This window comes from Rattus rattus, chromosome 8 (assembly GCF_011064425.1).
Source record: "Rattus rattus isolate New Zealand chromosome 8, Rrattus_CSIRO_v1, whole genome shotgun sequence".
Classification (NCBI taxonomy): domain Eukaryota; kingdom Metazoa; phylum Chordata; class Mammalia; order Rodentia; family Muridae; genus Rattus; species Rattus rattus.
Window position 1 is genome coordinate 47,146,372 of NC_046161.1, and position 15,676 is coordinate 47,162,047.

Sequence of the window (15,676 nt, forward strand, 5' to 3'; positions counted from 1 at the left end):
GAATAAAGGTAATTCTTTGAGGCCTAATGTTGTTAGAAAACTGTGGTCTAAAACATTTAGTGGTCTAAAACAAATTCAATCATCCTCTGGCATTCAAAACACCTATTATGACAGCCTGGTGCAGACTCGTAGGAACTACGGGGCATTCCCTCTACAGACAGCATGCACCATCATCATATTCCTCAGTCTGACAATATGGGAACTGCACTTGAGAACAACTGTGTACCAAGTCAAAAGATTACTTTTCATGAACTTCAGCAAACACCTCACAGACTGGCATATCAATTTCAAATAACAACCACTGTGCATTTCCATTTCTACACACCTGACAGACAGGGATGTGAAAAGAAAGGTAGCAATTCCTTTATCGCTTTTCTAAGAAAAAACTAATTAATACATCAAATGTTGAAGAGTATAATAATAAATAATAAAAACGACCAACAGACAAAATCAGAATAAATAACCATAAATACTACAAAAGCAACATTCAAGTAGATAGCTGAAACATATGTTGTCTAGCAAAATTAGGCAAAGGTACCATCTCATGCATCCCTGTGACTGTCCATTAATTAACAAGAATTTAATTTACTGTAAGTCTAACACTAGCTGTTCCAAATACACACATCATTAGGTAGTCACTAACCATATTAGCTCTAGCGAGGCAGACAAAGCACACATATAAATTACAAGAAAGAAGAACAATGTCAAAGGAACACAGCCAAGTAAAGAACAATATTGCAAATATTCAGGTGCTCACTTTGATACAGAACAGAAATATAAAACAAAAGGCTTTAAATGAAAAATAAACAACAGAGCTATAACTACACTGCAAAAATAAAGCTGAACTATGCACATTAAGTGATCAATATCCATATCCCCACTAGTATTTATTGAACATCAACTCTGAATCAGTTTTGGTACTTAGTCCTGTGATATGAGAATAAAAAAGACATTGTCTCTGTTTTCTTGATACTGATTCTACTGGAGAAAGTGAATATAGAAGGATACAGATTTGGAGTAGCATTTCTCCACTGGAGGTTTCCCAAGGAAATTCCTTAAGCATCCATGAGGAGAGAGGGTACTAGATTAACTTTTCTCACACATCAGAATAATATCCTAATACAACTCTCCAGGAAATCAAGACCATTCATTCAAATCCCTGCTGAGGAGGGAGGGTCCAATGAAGAACATTGGCAGAAGTCAGTTAAGCAGTGAAACTGCACTTGACATGGAGAAATAAGAACAAGGCACTTTGACAGCTGATGAAAGAAAGAAGGAGGAGGAGGGGAGGGAGGGAGGGAGGAGGGAGGGAGGGAGGGGAGGAGGGGGAGGGAGGGAGGAGGGAGGGAATTTAACTATAGTCCTTTGCAAGAAATAAAGAATGAGCCAAAACAAAATGGGATCAGTGAGAAGACAGAGATATTAAGGGCACTTTTCCACCAAGCCTGCCAGCCTGAGCTGGATGCCCAGAACCCATATGGCAGGAGCAAATGAACTCCCAAAAGCTGGACTCTGACTTCCACACCTGTGCCATGGCATACAACACACAAACATACACTCAAAAGAAATGAAGGTAGCAATAATAATAATAATAACAACAACAACAACAACCCCCCAAACAGGACAGCATTATAATTCAAAAGTTTGATAATGCTATTACGGGTAGGAAGGACTTCAGATCTGGAGCACTGTGACAAGGAGCTCAAGCTATAAAAGCAGAGATTGAGCCAGGAGCCTGAAACTGCCAACCCACTGCCAGAATAGAGCCTGGCTGGTCCCAGCTGTCAGTAAAATGACAGCTGGGTACCAAATGGGGTTTAGGGGAGAAAGGTTGGATGAGAATTGGCATAATAGGCCCAGAACCCAGTGACAGTGGGGGAGAGGAATAGGGAGCAGTCTTCCACTGTAAGTGAAGATCGATGGATCCACAGACCATTCTCTACTGGAACAGGCCTTGCCAACAGCAGAAGACAGACATACAGACAGACATCCATCATGACATCAACTCTGGATGCTAAGGCAAAGGCAACAATTGCTATAGCAACTGCAAACTAACAGAAACTCCTAGGCCCAAACTCTCCTGAGACATCCTTTGACACCTAAGTGTCTGGCTTCCATACCACTGTAAATGAAGTAAACTCTCAAACTCTACCTAATCAGGAACATACTGGAAGCACTCGGTTTTCTTCCCATCTTCCCCCATTTTAACAGGCATTCCCTCACTTTATATCTCATTTACATGCACACATTCAGCCAATGAGGACCCACATAGTTCCACATAATGGGGTACGCACAACTCCGAACAGACTCCTGAGATCTCATTAGAGGTGGTGGAAGGATACTGTCTTCAATTGAGACTCCACAAAGCAAGTGCAGCAACTGAAGAAGCTCAGAAGTTTACAGCCTGGCAAGGTCCTCTCTGAGATAATGTGAGCAATGAACAATGGCTAGAAAGGAAGAACTGACACTCTTCAGTGGCACTGCCTTAAAGCTGGGCAGGGAGCTCAGGATGAAGCTCTCAGTAGGCATTACCCATACAGTGATGAATGCCTTGAAGTTACAGGCGGTTCCTAAGTAAAGCCAATAGGCCCACTGTCTCACCAAGCTAGACATAGGTGGTGTTGTTGCTTTAGTCTTCTATTAGTACCCTATTGGTTCCCAAAAATAGGCCAAACAACTAGCCAAAAAATTAAAACTCAAATGTTCAACTAGAAATGAATAAATGATGTATATTCACATAATAAAATACAAATGAGCAGTAAACAGGAATAAAAAGAAAGCAAGATAGTTCAGAATGGTAAGGTGCTTGCCACAAAGCCTGGAAACTTAAGTTTAGTCCCCAAGATCCATATGGTTAAGGAAGAGAACTGAAAGAACAAATATCAAATGTCCGAGAAGCACTTAAAGAAATGTTCAACATCCTCAGTCATCAGGGAAATGCAAATTAAAACAACCCTGAGATTCCACCTCACACCAGTGAGAATGGTTAAGATCAAAAATTCAGGTGACAACAGATGCTGGCGAGGATGTGGAGAAAGAGGAACACTCCTCCATTGTTGGTAGGACTGCAAGCTGGTAAAACCACTCTGGAAATCAGTCTGGAGGTTCCTCAGAAAATTGGACATAGTCTACCTGAGGACCCAGCTATACAACTCCAGCTATCAAAAACAATGACTTTATGAAACTCATAGGCAAATGGATGGACCTAGAAAGCATCATCCTGAGTGAGGCAACCCAATCACAAAACCCACACATAATATTCATTCAATGATAAGTGGAATTAGCCCAAAGCTCGAATTACCCAAGATACAATCTACAGACCACATGAAGCTCAAGAAGAAGGATGACCAAAGTGTAGATGCTTCAGTCCTTCTTAAAAGGGGGAACAAAAACATTCATAATAGGAGATATGAAGACAAAGTTTGGAGCAGGACTGAAGGAAAGGTCATTCAGAGCCTGCCCCACCTGGGGATCCAGCCCATATACATACAGCCACCAAAACTAAACAATATTGACGAAGCCAAGAGGTGCATGCTGACAGGAGCCTGATATAGCTGTCTCCTGAGAGGCACAGCCAGAGCATGACAAATACAGAAGTGGATGCTCGCAGCCAACCACTGAACTGAGAACAGAGGAGTTAGAGAAAGGATTGAAGGAGCTGAAGGGGCTTGCAACCCCATAAGAACAACAATGCCAACCAACCAGAGTTCCAGTGACTAAACCACTACCCAAAGACTATGCATGGACTCCAACTGCATATGTAGCAGAGGATGACCATGTTGGCCACCAATGGGAGGCCCTTGGTCCTGCCAAGGCTGGACCCCCACCCCCACTGTGTAGGGGAATGTCAGGGCAGGAAGGGGGGGGATTGCTGGGAGAGGGAACACCCTCACAGAAGAATGGGGAGGAGGGATGGTATAGGAGGCTTATGGATGGGAAAACGGGAAAGGGAATAACATTTAAAATGTAAATAAAATTATCCAATTAAAAAAAAGATTTTTCTCTATGCATAAATACAGGTTATTAAGAATATTTTTAAGGGATGGATGTGAACAGAATTTTGTGCTGTCTAGATGGGCAAATTATACCTTATCAATTGGATCAGAGGTTATTATGTGGTGTGTTCTTTCATGTGGTGACTTCAGTTAACTACTCAGTTAGTAACTCAGTTCAAGAGAAGGTGCGGTGGTGGGATGCACCAAGCCCACCACGGAATTGGGATGTCTATCCCTGGTGTGGTAACAACCAGGCAAGGAAACTGTGAGTGAAAGCAAAGCAGTGTGGCAAGGAGCCATGATGAAATGACTCGTGGACTGGGTACCATGGGGGCCAGAGTAAAGCCACTGGGATAAATTAACACTAGTTCCTATGGCGCTACTGCCCGGGGCAGAGTTAGTGCCATGGAGAAGAGGGTGGAGCGGTACACACAAGAAGGGTCACACCATTTTTTTCTCTTTTTTACCGCAACAAAACTATACTATACTTACTGTAAAATTCAAAGTCTATGTAAATCTGTCAACATAATCTTTCATATTCAAAAGTCAGTATTTAGAGTAAGAAGAAATTTAAGATAAGTAACTTTCATTTCCATTTACTTTCATGTAACAAATTATCATAGTTACAATATTTATACTTTTAATGACCTAAAGACATTTATACAGCTTCTTTCAAATGTTTCTGTACTTGGTAACACCAACTATTTAAATGAGCCAGTGTGTGCGATTCTAAACAGGTTTTTAAAGCTTTCACCGTGTTCTCTATCATTCAAAGCCATTTGCTATTTATGGGGACAGGGAGAGCAGACTGACCAAAAACAGTGTTAACTACCAAAGGTCTATATCCTACAGACCATTCAGTCACATAAGTCTCCTCTAACTCCACAAGTGAATGCCAATCAGCATAAGAGATGATGATGAAGAGGAGCTGTATGCCATGTCCCGTGGAGAGGAAAGGGACTGATAACCCAAATCCAGCCTCAGAGCGTACCCAGGAGAAGTATGAAACAGCATATTTACAATCTTTCTGCTGGGGAAGTGCTTCCAGGTCACTGCTGCCTGCCGGCTCTTGGCACGATGGGGAAACTGAGGCCCAGAGAGGTTGAGTGTATTGGTCAAACAGCTAGGAAGTGGTGGAGCCAGGGCTCAAACTGAGCTTAGGAGTCTACTTTGTTCCCTACTCTTCCCTCATGTAACTGAGACACCGTGGTTTAATCTGGATCGACCTGGTGTGGAGATCCTGTGCTCCTGTGTGTGCAGGAGCAGCAGCATCAGGCCTGGCTCCAAAGCATGGCAGACAAAGACAACAACTGGAAGCTATGGTAAGCCTGCCTCAGAGCACCATGAAGATGAGGAGGACAGTGAAGAGGATTCAGAAGACGATGAGGACGTGCAGGACATGGAGGAGATGAACGACTATAGTGAGTTACCTGATGATGGAGAGGTGAGTGAGGTGGACATGGAGGACAACGAACGGATCAGGACCAGTGGATGATCTAGGCAGACCAGCCAAGGTGGCCTCAACGGATCAGGACCAGTGGATGATCTAGGCAGACCAGCCAAGGTGGCCTCAGACTGATTCCAGACCACCCCAACCTATTTTGCATCCACAGCCTCAGCCCCTCAGCCTGCTGAACCAGCTTGTGGCTGTAGTGCCTAAAGCTTCCCTATGCACTTTCCCAGCTGCTGCCAGGACAAGGTCTCCTTGGGCCCTTCCAGGCCATCAGTCTTCTCTTGAATGCCTGAACCCATCCCACTCTCCCGGCTGGTTCCTCACTCCTTGGTTGCAGGTGTGGTCCCTTTCTAAGCCTCTTCACTAAAGACACAGGACTGATTCTTTCCCAAAGTAAAATAAAATAAAATAAAATCTTTGAGTTTTCCAAAATACAAGCTATTTTTAAAAACACAAAATTTTCATGTTCAGGGAAGCAGAACACAGTATAACAAACACTAAAGGAATAATATGTTTCGAGAGAGAACAAAATATAAAACAATGCTCTCTGTTGTAACCTGGTGTGGTGGTTGAACAAAAATGCCCCTCATAGACTCATAGGGAGTGGCACTATCAGGAGGTGTGGCTTCGCTGAGGTAGATTTAGCCTTGCTGGAGGAAGTGTGTCACTGGGGGTGGGCTCTGAGGTTTCAGATGCTCAAGCCAGGTCCAGTGTCTCCTGTCTCTTCCTATTTCTGTCGATCTAGATGGAGAACTCTCAGCTACCTCACCAGCACCGTGTCACCTGCATGCTGCCATGCATGCCTGCATGATGACAATGAGCTAAACCTCTGAACTATAAACTAACCCCAATTAAGTGTTTTCCTTTATAAGAGTTATAAAGTTATCATGGCCATGATGTCTCTTCATAGCAACAGAAACCCTAACTGGGATACCTGGTTTTAGGTTTAAGCATGTTGTATTAAGTGTGATTAACAAAAATAACTCAGCAGTGGGGAAAGTACCTGCACAGAACAATACTCACATGATCACCTACTCATAAACCAACATATAAACAATTCTCATCTCGAGGTAAAACAAGCCAAGACAAAGTCTACTCACATCAGAATATAGCATGGACTAACTCTACACCTCTTACTAAAAACAATAAAAACAAAGTCTTCCCTACTAGTTATCAAACAGTTCCAAGCACAGGGAGATGAGGCCAGAGAAGTTACTGTTAGTGGTTTTACCTTTCCTTAAAGAAAACACTCCTAAATAGACCCCTCCTCCAATGGATGCCTAAAGCCATTGGCAATATTGAGCCTGAAATTTTTCATATATACCATACACATAACTGTTATGAAATTTAATTTATAAATTAGACACAATAAAAGTAAAGTTGAATAAATAAAAAAGTGACTAATCACATGTTACAGTAAAAGCTAATTAAATGCATAATTTATTTAGTTTAGAAATTTCCAATGGCTCTTGGTTGACCAAAGGTAACTGAAAACTACAGAAATTAAAAACATGGATAAGAGTGAATAACTGTTTTGAGTACTTTCCATAACCGCTTACACAGCAGTGGTTTTACTAACTTAACAGTTTGGCTTTTTTGTGACAAATGAGAGCACATATACTGTTCATCCACTAAATTTTCAGGTATGCAGCCTTAGACACCTCCAAACTTTCCACAACCCTGACTTCTACATTAACTGAGCATCAATACTTTCTATCTTGTCAAATACCTTCTTTTTGTATTCTCTTCTGCCTGGTATTAAGTTCCAGGGTTGGGTTTCCCTTCTCAACATAACGACACATTATAAATCCTTTTAGTTATTCCTTTATTATTACTGTGTGTGTGCATGCCTGCAGAGGTTAAATTCCCCTGGAGCAGGTCATTGTGATCTGCCTGACAAAGGTGCTAAAAACTGAACCCAGGTTCTCTGGAAGAGCATTATGTGCTTTTAACCACTTAGTCATCTCTCCAGCCCAAGAATGTTTTCTTAAACATTACAAAGTTTAGAATTCCTATGTTTGCTAAGTCTTTACAAAACGACTCACATAATCTTTAATGTACAGAGAAGATTAGGGTTGAGCTAAACTTTTAGCACTTATAAGCAAAAATATAATGATGATGATGATGATGACGACAACGATGACAACAGTAACAGCATCATCTCACACAAATGCTAGAGTGTTAGAGATCAATCATACCTACTCGTTTATCCAAGTATCATAAGGTTCATACCACTAACCAGTTGTAAGTAATTCAGCGTGCACTGAAATCACATCAGGGATTTTGCTATATTATACTGGTTGGCATTGAAAAGTAACAATATTTAATATGAGAGGTAACCCAACACAGAGACTAAGAGTTCTATCTTAATTTTATAACTAGGTCTTGTCATCTGAGCCACTGGTTCTCAAAATGTGGTCCACAGCCCCCTGATCCCACCCAAAAACCCTTTCAAGATAAGTATTCATAGGTCCACAAGTTCAAAATCATACTGAGAATAATACTGCTATTTTACCACATTGATATTTTCAGGGTTTTTTTTTTTTTAAGCAACAGTAAATAAAACTGCTGGTATACTGGAAGAAATGACAAGTTTTACAACTAACTGTACTCAGACACTTTCTAACCAAACATACTTCTTTTTTTTTTATCATGTGTTCTTCTCTCTCTCTTTTTTTTTTAATCTTTATTAACTTGAGTATTTCTTATATACATTTCGAGTGTTATTCCCTTTCCTGGTTTCCAGGCCAACATCCCCCTAGTCCCTCCCCCTCCCCTTCGTTATGGGTGATCCCCTCCCCACCCTCCCCCCATTGCCGCCCTCCCCCCAACAACCACGTTCACTGGGGGTTCAGTCTTAGCAGGACCAAGGGCTTCCCCTTCCACTGGTGATCTTACTAGGATATTCATTGCTACCTATGAGGTCAGAGTCCAGGGTCAGTCCATGTATAGTCTTTAGGTAGTGGCTTAGTCCCTGGAAGCTCTAGCTGCTTGGCATTCCAAACATACTTCTTATAGTAAAAATATCAGGTTCAGTTTAAAATCACTCTTATAAATCATAAAATGTACCTCATTAAATCTTAACTATTCAGTAAAATGGGTTTTGTTTTCTGAGATTTCTATAGTGAAATTTCACGTATTTCATACCTCTATTTAATTTTATTAAGTTTATTATTTAAAAAGCTTTAAAACAAATAAAATGTAATATACCAAAATTAACCAATGAATATCTCTACAGTTAGAATAGACATTTGCATTGGAAGCTGTGGAACATCACATTAATTTTACACTTTCAACATCAAATATGTTTTTTGCATTTATCCACTACCCAAAGCAAGAAATTCATGACAGAATTAAAACTAGAAAAACAATTAACTTTATATCTTCTTCATAACTCACACCAACTTCAGGTCTTTTTAGCAGACACAAATTCTCTCAGTGTTCTGAAGGACATGAGTCTAAGGCCACATTATCTGCCAACAGCTACAGGAGAATCTCTCGCTTCTCTCCTTCGTCTTTTGTTAGCTCCATACACACCTTGGTTTATAGTATTCCCAGTCTCCACAATCACACTGCCTCGTTTCATTCTCTTTTCAATGTCTTCTGTCTGTGTCTCTCCCTTATTAGAAACTTATCATTAATTTAGAATCTACATGAATGATCCAAAATGATCTTTTTATCAATATCTTTAAATATGTAAATATCCTCATTCCAATTAATATTTGTAAGTTATAAATATTAAAACACAGGCCAATTTTTAAGAGGTTTTTTTTAACACACTGCCAAGTGTTTTTAATACTCTGCGGGGTCAAACTGCAAATATGTATAGCATTTTTCATTTATTAATTGTACTTTTCTGAAGTACAAGACTTATCTTGAGAAAAGGCACTTGTGAGACTAGGCACCATGTTTCCTTGAAGGAACTGACAGGCAAACCACAATGACAAGATGAAAGTGGCTCTGAAAGGACTGCTTCAAGGACCCGGGAGTGAGGCCTCCACTTGCCTGAGCATCACTCTGACATGCAAAAGCACACTGCACAAAGACACAAAGCACACTGTGTCAGGACAAAAGGCACGAACAAAATTATCAACATTAGCTTAAATGCCAAAATGATATTTTTTGGCATCCTCCTTTTCTAATTTTGACTTTCTCAACTGAAAAGCTCACTAAGACAACCAATAAAAGAAACCAAACTCCTAAAAAGGAGTCATCAAATATAAGCCCATGTTCCTTAAATAAGTGTCCTTTCTACCAAATTCTCACTGAAATATCCCGCAGTCCTACACGCTGTGCATTCATTCTGTCTCTCGTGATTTTTAATTATCCAACTTGCTCAACAGTGTGCCTGGTTTTGTGTTTGGTTGTTTGGTTGTTTGGTTGTTTGGTTGTTTGGTTGTTTGGTTGGTTGGTTGGTTGGCTGGCTGGCTGGCTGGCTGGCTGGCTGGCTGGCTGGCTGGCTGGCTGGCTGGCTGGCTGGCTGGTTGGTTGGTTGGTTGCTAGGAGACTTTAACAAGAATTTCTCAGCCTTAGGCTTTAGTTATCATTTCTTATAACTGCAATCTGTTGCTTCAATGAAAACAACTACCAGAGTTTGTTTGACAACTCTAAACCTGATAATAGATTACTGCACTTACAGCCTCAGAATGAAGATGCCAATGTCTGCCATGTCATCTTGAGGACATGACAGAGCATCATTAGTACTCCTCTGCCTGTGTTTGGGTCTAGAGTGAAATGCTGCTGTTTTACTACACTGTTTAAATTGAAGGTCCATGAAAATCTTATGTAAGATGGACCTACTGCCTCATTTCTGTAAGCCCAGCATTTAGGAGGTGAAGACAAAATCTTGTGGAAAGTTTACATAAGAAAGTAATTTTATAAAGAGTACGGTTTTTTTTTTTAACTTACCAAGTTTTAATATAATATTCTAATTTATGCCATAATCACTGTGATAATTCAAAAATCACTTTACGAAGTACTTTCTCATTTGCTATAATTCACTTTTAGATCAGTGTGAATTTTGCTTACATTTTTGTTTTACAGATATATTTTTAGGGGCTGGAGAAATGGCACTTAGGTTGGGAGCACTTGGCTGCTGTTGCAGAGGACCCAAGTGGTAGCTAACAACTGTCTGTGACCTCTGAGCATGATGCTGTAGGTGTGACGCGACATGCCCAACATGGGAGGAAAACTGTTTTTAATGAAAGCTAATTCTGTTTTACTACTGATTTAACACAATATCTATAGAAAATAAGAATCTGGTTGTAGAAATATAATAAAATATAAAGACTTATTCTATAATCTATAAAAAAATTAATGTTCTGCTTTTGAAGTGAAACATCTTTTACATAATTCTCAAACTTTAACTGTTGTTTTCTTTGCAGAGAGCCAATAAAATGAAAGTTCTATATTCGGGATGTATCCTAACCTGCTTTCTATTGCTGTGATAAAACACTCTGACCAAATCCCACTTGAGGAAGGCTACACTTCCATGTAACGTTCCATAACACAGGGAGACTGGGGCAAGAACTCAAGGCAGGAATCAGGAGGCAGGAGCTGAAGTAGAGACCATGAAGGAAATGTTGCTTTTCTGGCTTGCCCCCATGCTTGCTCTGACAGCTTTGTTATGCACCTCAAGACTACCTGCCCGGGTGCAGCATTTCCCACAGATGCTGGTCCCTCCCACATACAACAAAAACGTACTCCCACAGATTTGCCTACAGCCAGCCTAACAGAAGCACTTATTCAACTGAGGTCTTATCTTCCTAGGAGGCTCTAGCTTCCTCCAAACACAGTCAAAAGAAGAGCCATGGTGAACACAGCCTTGGGAGACTGTGAGAGAGGTTCAAGAAGAAAGGCAGGGACCCTCAAGTACATTTTGTTCCCTGCATAGCTCTTGGGCAAAATGTTGTGCCTCCAGTGACAAACATTAACATTCAACCTGTGACAGACATTTACATTCAACTTAAAAGACATGTTAATTCTAGTTGGATATCAGAACATGGCTATAGAACCCAATCTGGTCAATGTACCCTGAAATCTGGATATGGCCTTCTGCCTTGCTTTTGTGCATTCCCAGACATAATCTATACATGCCAGAGCTGTGAAATATCTGCTGAGGAAAACTGCTAAAAGGGAGTGGAACCAGTCTATACATGCCAGGCAATTGTATTCCAACTGATCTGCCCTGAAGAAGTTCTGAGAAAGGGCTAGCCTGTTAATATTCAGTATGTGCTTAATGGCCTTGATTTACATGCTTTTCTGATTATATTTTTCTGGACTCAAACAGCCTTCCTTGGATCATTGCTTGCTTTGTTACATTCGTGTATAAAGGATACTGTAACTAAAGTCAGGTTGTCTACTGCATCAGACTGTATAGTCTGACTCCGTCCTTCCAGGCCCTCAGATTCCAGGTTCAGCAGATAAGATCTACCTAGGTCAAAAGTCAACATAGCTTGTATCAAGTTGATAAAGACTAACCGTCATAAGATGGTTAACCTTTTTAATTTATATTTCATACAAATATTTTAAAATTTATTAAAGGCACAATATTTTCTCTTTGAATATCAGCTAATTTGTAAAAACAACTAAAAAATAACAGAAAAACAAAGAAAATAACCTGAATTCTTTATTATATTCTCAGATATAGAATGTTTACTAGAAACAGTAATACCTTTTTCTCCTACATTTCGAAAAAATATATTTTTCTCTCCAATATCCCAATTAAATTAATAAAATCCCCTCATCTGTTTATAAATTTTCCTTCTCCTTTAGGAAATGGCTTTGATTATAGTATAGCATAAAGTAACAATAAGAGAATTTTAAAACGCAAAGTTGTATAGCCTATTTTTAAAAGACGCCTAAAATATTCAATATAAAAGGCCAGGGTACTTAGTGATATAGTACATTCTGAACACATACTAACTTTCGGACATTAAGTCATTCTCAACATGCCTATGACCATAGATGTCTTAGCTAGGGTTTTACTGCTGTGAAGAGACACCAAGGCAAGTCTTATGAGGACAGCATTTAATTGGGGCTGGCTTACAGGTTCAGAGGTTCAGTCCATTATCATCAATGGAGCATGGCAGCACCAGGCAGGCATAGTGCAGTAAGAGTTTTACATCTTCTTCAGAAGGCTGCTAAGAGAAGACTGGCTTCCAGGCAGCTAGGGTAAGGGTCCTAAAGCCCATGTCCAGAATGAAAACACCTATACCTACAAGGCCACACCTCCTAATAGTGCCACTCCCTGGTCCAAGCATATATAAACCAGCACATTCCACTCCCTGGCCCCCATGGGCTTGTTTAAATCCATGCATTTATGGGGGCTATATCTACCTATACCATAATAAAAAAGTACATTTAGTCCAACTCCCAAACTCCAAGTTCAAGGTCTCTTCTGGGATTCACCCAATCACTGAACTGTAATCGTCCAAGCAAGACAGGAAACCAGCTGGCAAACTCCAAACTGCACCTGATGTCAAGTCAGTCTTCAGATCTCCACCTTCTTTTTCAGCTTTGTTGACTGCAACAAACTTCTTTCTCTTGAGCTGGTTCCACTCCCTGTTAGCAGCTTTCCTCAGCAGATATCCCACAGCTCTGGCATCTCTAACATCTTGGGTTCTCCAAGTCAACTTCAGCTTCACAGCTTCTTGTTCCAATGTCTCAGATCCACACATGATTTTCTGAGCTCCTCCAAAGGACTTATGTCACTTCTCCAGCTCTGCACTTTGTAGAACTTTAAGCTTTGGTTGACTCTACTCCACTGCTGCTTTCTTGGTGATCATCCCATGGTGCTGGCATCTCCAATATACAGGGGTCTTCTGCTGCAACTAGGTTTCACCAATAGCCTCTCATAGGCTCTCTTTGCATGATCCCTTCATGCCTTCAAAACCAGTACCACTTGGGTGACTCTTACACATTACCAAGTACAGCTGCAGCACAAGGTACAACCTTGGCTATCTGTGGAACACAGCTCCTTTGTGCTCTCAGAAAACACTTCCCAGAAGATTTCACCTCAGTGACGCTGGTCTCTTCTTAATCACAGCTAATTTCTGAGCTCCAGTTAACCAGCAACAATCACCCCAGTAGTCTCTTTATCCCTTGATTATAAAGCCAGAGCCAAACACGGTCCCCCTTATTCTATTACCAGCTTTCTGTTTTCCAACTCCCTTACTGCCTAAGCTTGGCTGTCCTAGAACTTGTCTGTAGACTGAGCTTAACTCAGAAATTCGTATGCCTTTGTCTCCTAGAATTAAAGATGTGTGGCACCATGCCTGGACCTAAATTTAGCAATGTGGGGTCTTGCCCCAAAGTTCCAATCCCTTGATCTGTTAATTTGTAGAACACAGGATTCAGGTCCATTCTACTTCCTGGTACCCCTTTAAAATACCTGAACCATATATTTTGTATTTTTCCTTTCTCAGCCTGTTCCTTTTCATTAAAATGTTCTTCATGAGTGAAGTTTAGTAACCACACAACTGAATTTATACTAGGCTGTGTTTAGACTTCCTTTTTTAAAGAGATTTAATTTAAATCTCCTTAGCCACAGGCAGACTCTTTGAACAATGGCAAAAAGCAGTCACATTCTTCACCAAAATACCACAAAAACAGTTTCTACTGTTCTACAGTCCTACATATTGAAATTCTTCTCCACTGAAACCTAGGAGGAGGAGGAGGAGGAGGAGGAGGAGGAGGAGGAGGAGGAAAGGAAGGAAGGAAGGAAGGAAGGAAGGAAGGAAGGAAGGAAGGAAGGAAGGAAGGAAGGAAGAAAGAAAGAAAGAAAGAAAGAAAGAAAGAAAGAAAGAAAGAAAGAAAGAAAGAAAAGGATTGGGGTAAATAAGTCAATAAGGAAGTGGATGGATCTAGGAGGGGTTGGAGGAAGAATGGGGTGGATATGATCAAAATATATAAAATTTTCAATCAATAAAAACTATTTAAAAACAAGTTAAAAGTTTGGAAACCTATCGGGCATGGCGATATGCACAGGTAATCCCAACACTCCAGAGGCTGGAATTGAAGCATAACAATCTTGTTGAGTCCAAGGCCACTTTGGGCTATGTGAGCTGACTTTGTCCAAAAAGAAAAACGGATTAAGGTCTCATAAAGGTTTAGGGACTCATCAACAGATTTTTTTTTTTCATAAATACAGGGTTAGAAGAAAACACTGGAGCTGGAGAGATAGCTCAGTGGTTAAGAGCACTGACTGCTCTTCCAGAGGTCCTGAGTTCAAATCCCATCAACCACATGGTGGCTCACATATGCTCACAACCATCTGTAATGAGATCTGATCCCCTCTTCTGGTGTGTCTGAAGACAGCTACAGTGTACTCATATAATAAATAAATTTTTTTTTTGTTTTTCTTTTTTTCGGAGCTGGGGACTGAACCCAGGGCCTTACGCTTGCTAGGCAAGCACTCTACCACTGAGCTAAATCCCCAACCCCCTTTTTTTTTTAATAAAAAGAAAACACTGCTTTTAGAATTCTTGAGTTTTTTTATCCTCCTGCCAAAAATCACACTGACCACATCTGTTAAAAAGAGGAGCCTAGGAAACATTTCACATGGTCTCTGGAATTCCTATTCTGGCAATCCTACTCAGAAAATGGCATGACAGAGATTTAAAGTAGCTTGCAATAGGAACCAGTGTCCATTCCTTTTCCTCACCCAAGCTGACCACATCTAGTTCACAAACTCTAGAAGTTTTACCAAAGATCTAAACTGGCTTGACATATCTCACTGTCAAAATTTACATTATACCTTTCATAAAAAAAAAAATACACTTATTGCCTTTTTTCTAACTTCTTAGAAAAAGGTTGTTTGAAAGCTTAAAATATTCAGTAACTATGATTGTTTACCCTGTTCTCTCTAGAAGCCAAGCATACAATTCTATGACACTAAATTTAATTCTTCATTATTTTGACAAAGAATTCTCAACTGAGAAATATCAAATGGCCAAGAAGCACTTAAAGAAATGTTCAATAACCTTAGTCATCAGGGAAATACAAATCAAAACAACCCCAACATTCCTCTCCACACCAGTCAAAATGGCTAAGTTCAAAAACTCAGGTGACAGCAGATGCCGGCAAGGATACGGAGAAAGAGGAACACTCCTCCATTGTTGGTGGGATTGCAGACTGGTACAACCACTCTGAAAATCAGTCTGGAGGTTTCTCAGAAAATTGGACATAATACTACCTGTGGACTCAGCTATAACACTCCTGGGCATAT

At 40.4% G+C, this 15,676-nt stretch overlaps 1 protein-coding gene and 1 pseudogene across 1 annotated transcript in view; one reads left to right on the forward strand and one right to left on the reverse strand.

Moving 5' to 3' along the window:
* Positions 1-15,676, reverse strand: part of Ddx10 (DEAD-box helicase 10) — a 153,363-nt gene that overhangs the window by 68,927 nt on the left and 68,760 nt on the right. The window lies entirely within an intron of this gene.
* Positions 2,444-5,495, forward strand: LOC116907138 (annotated as a pseudogene).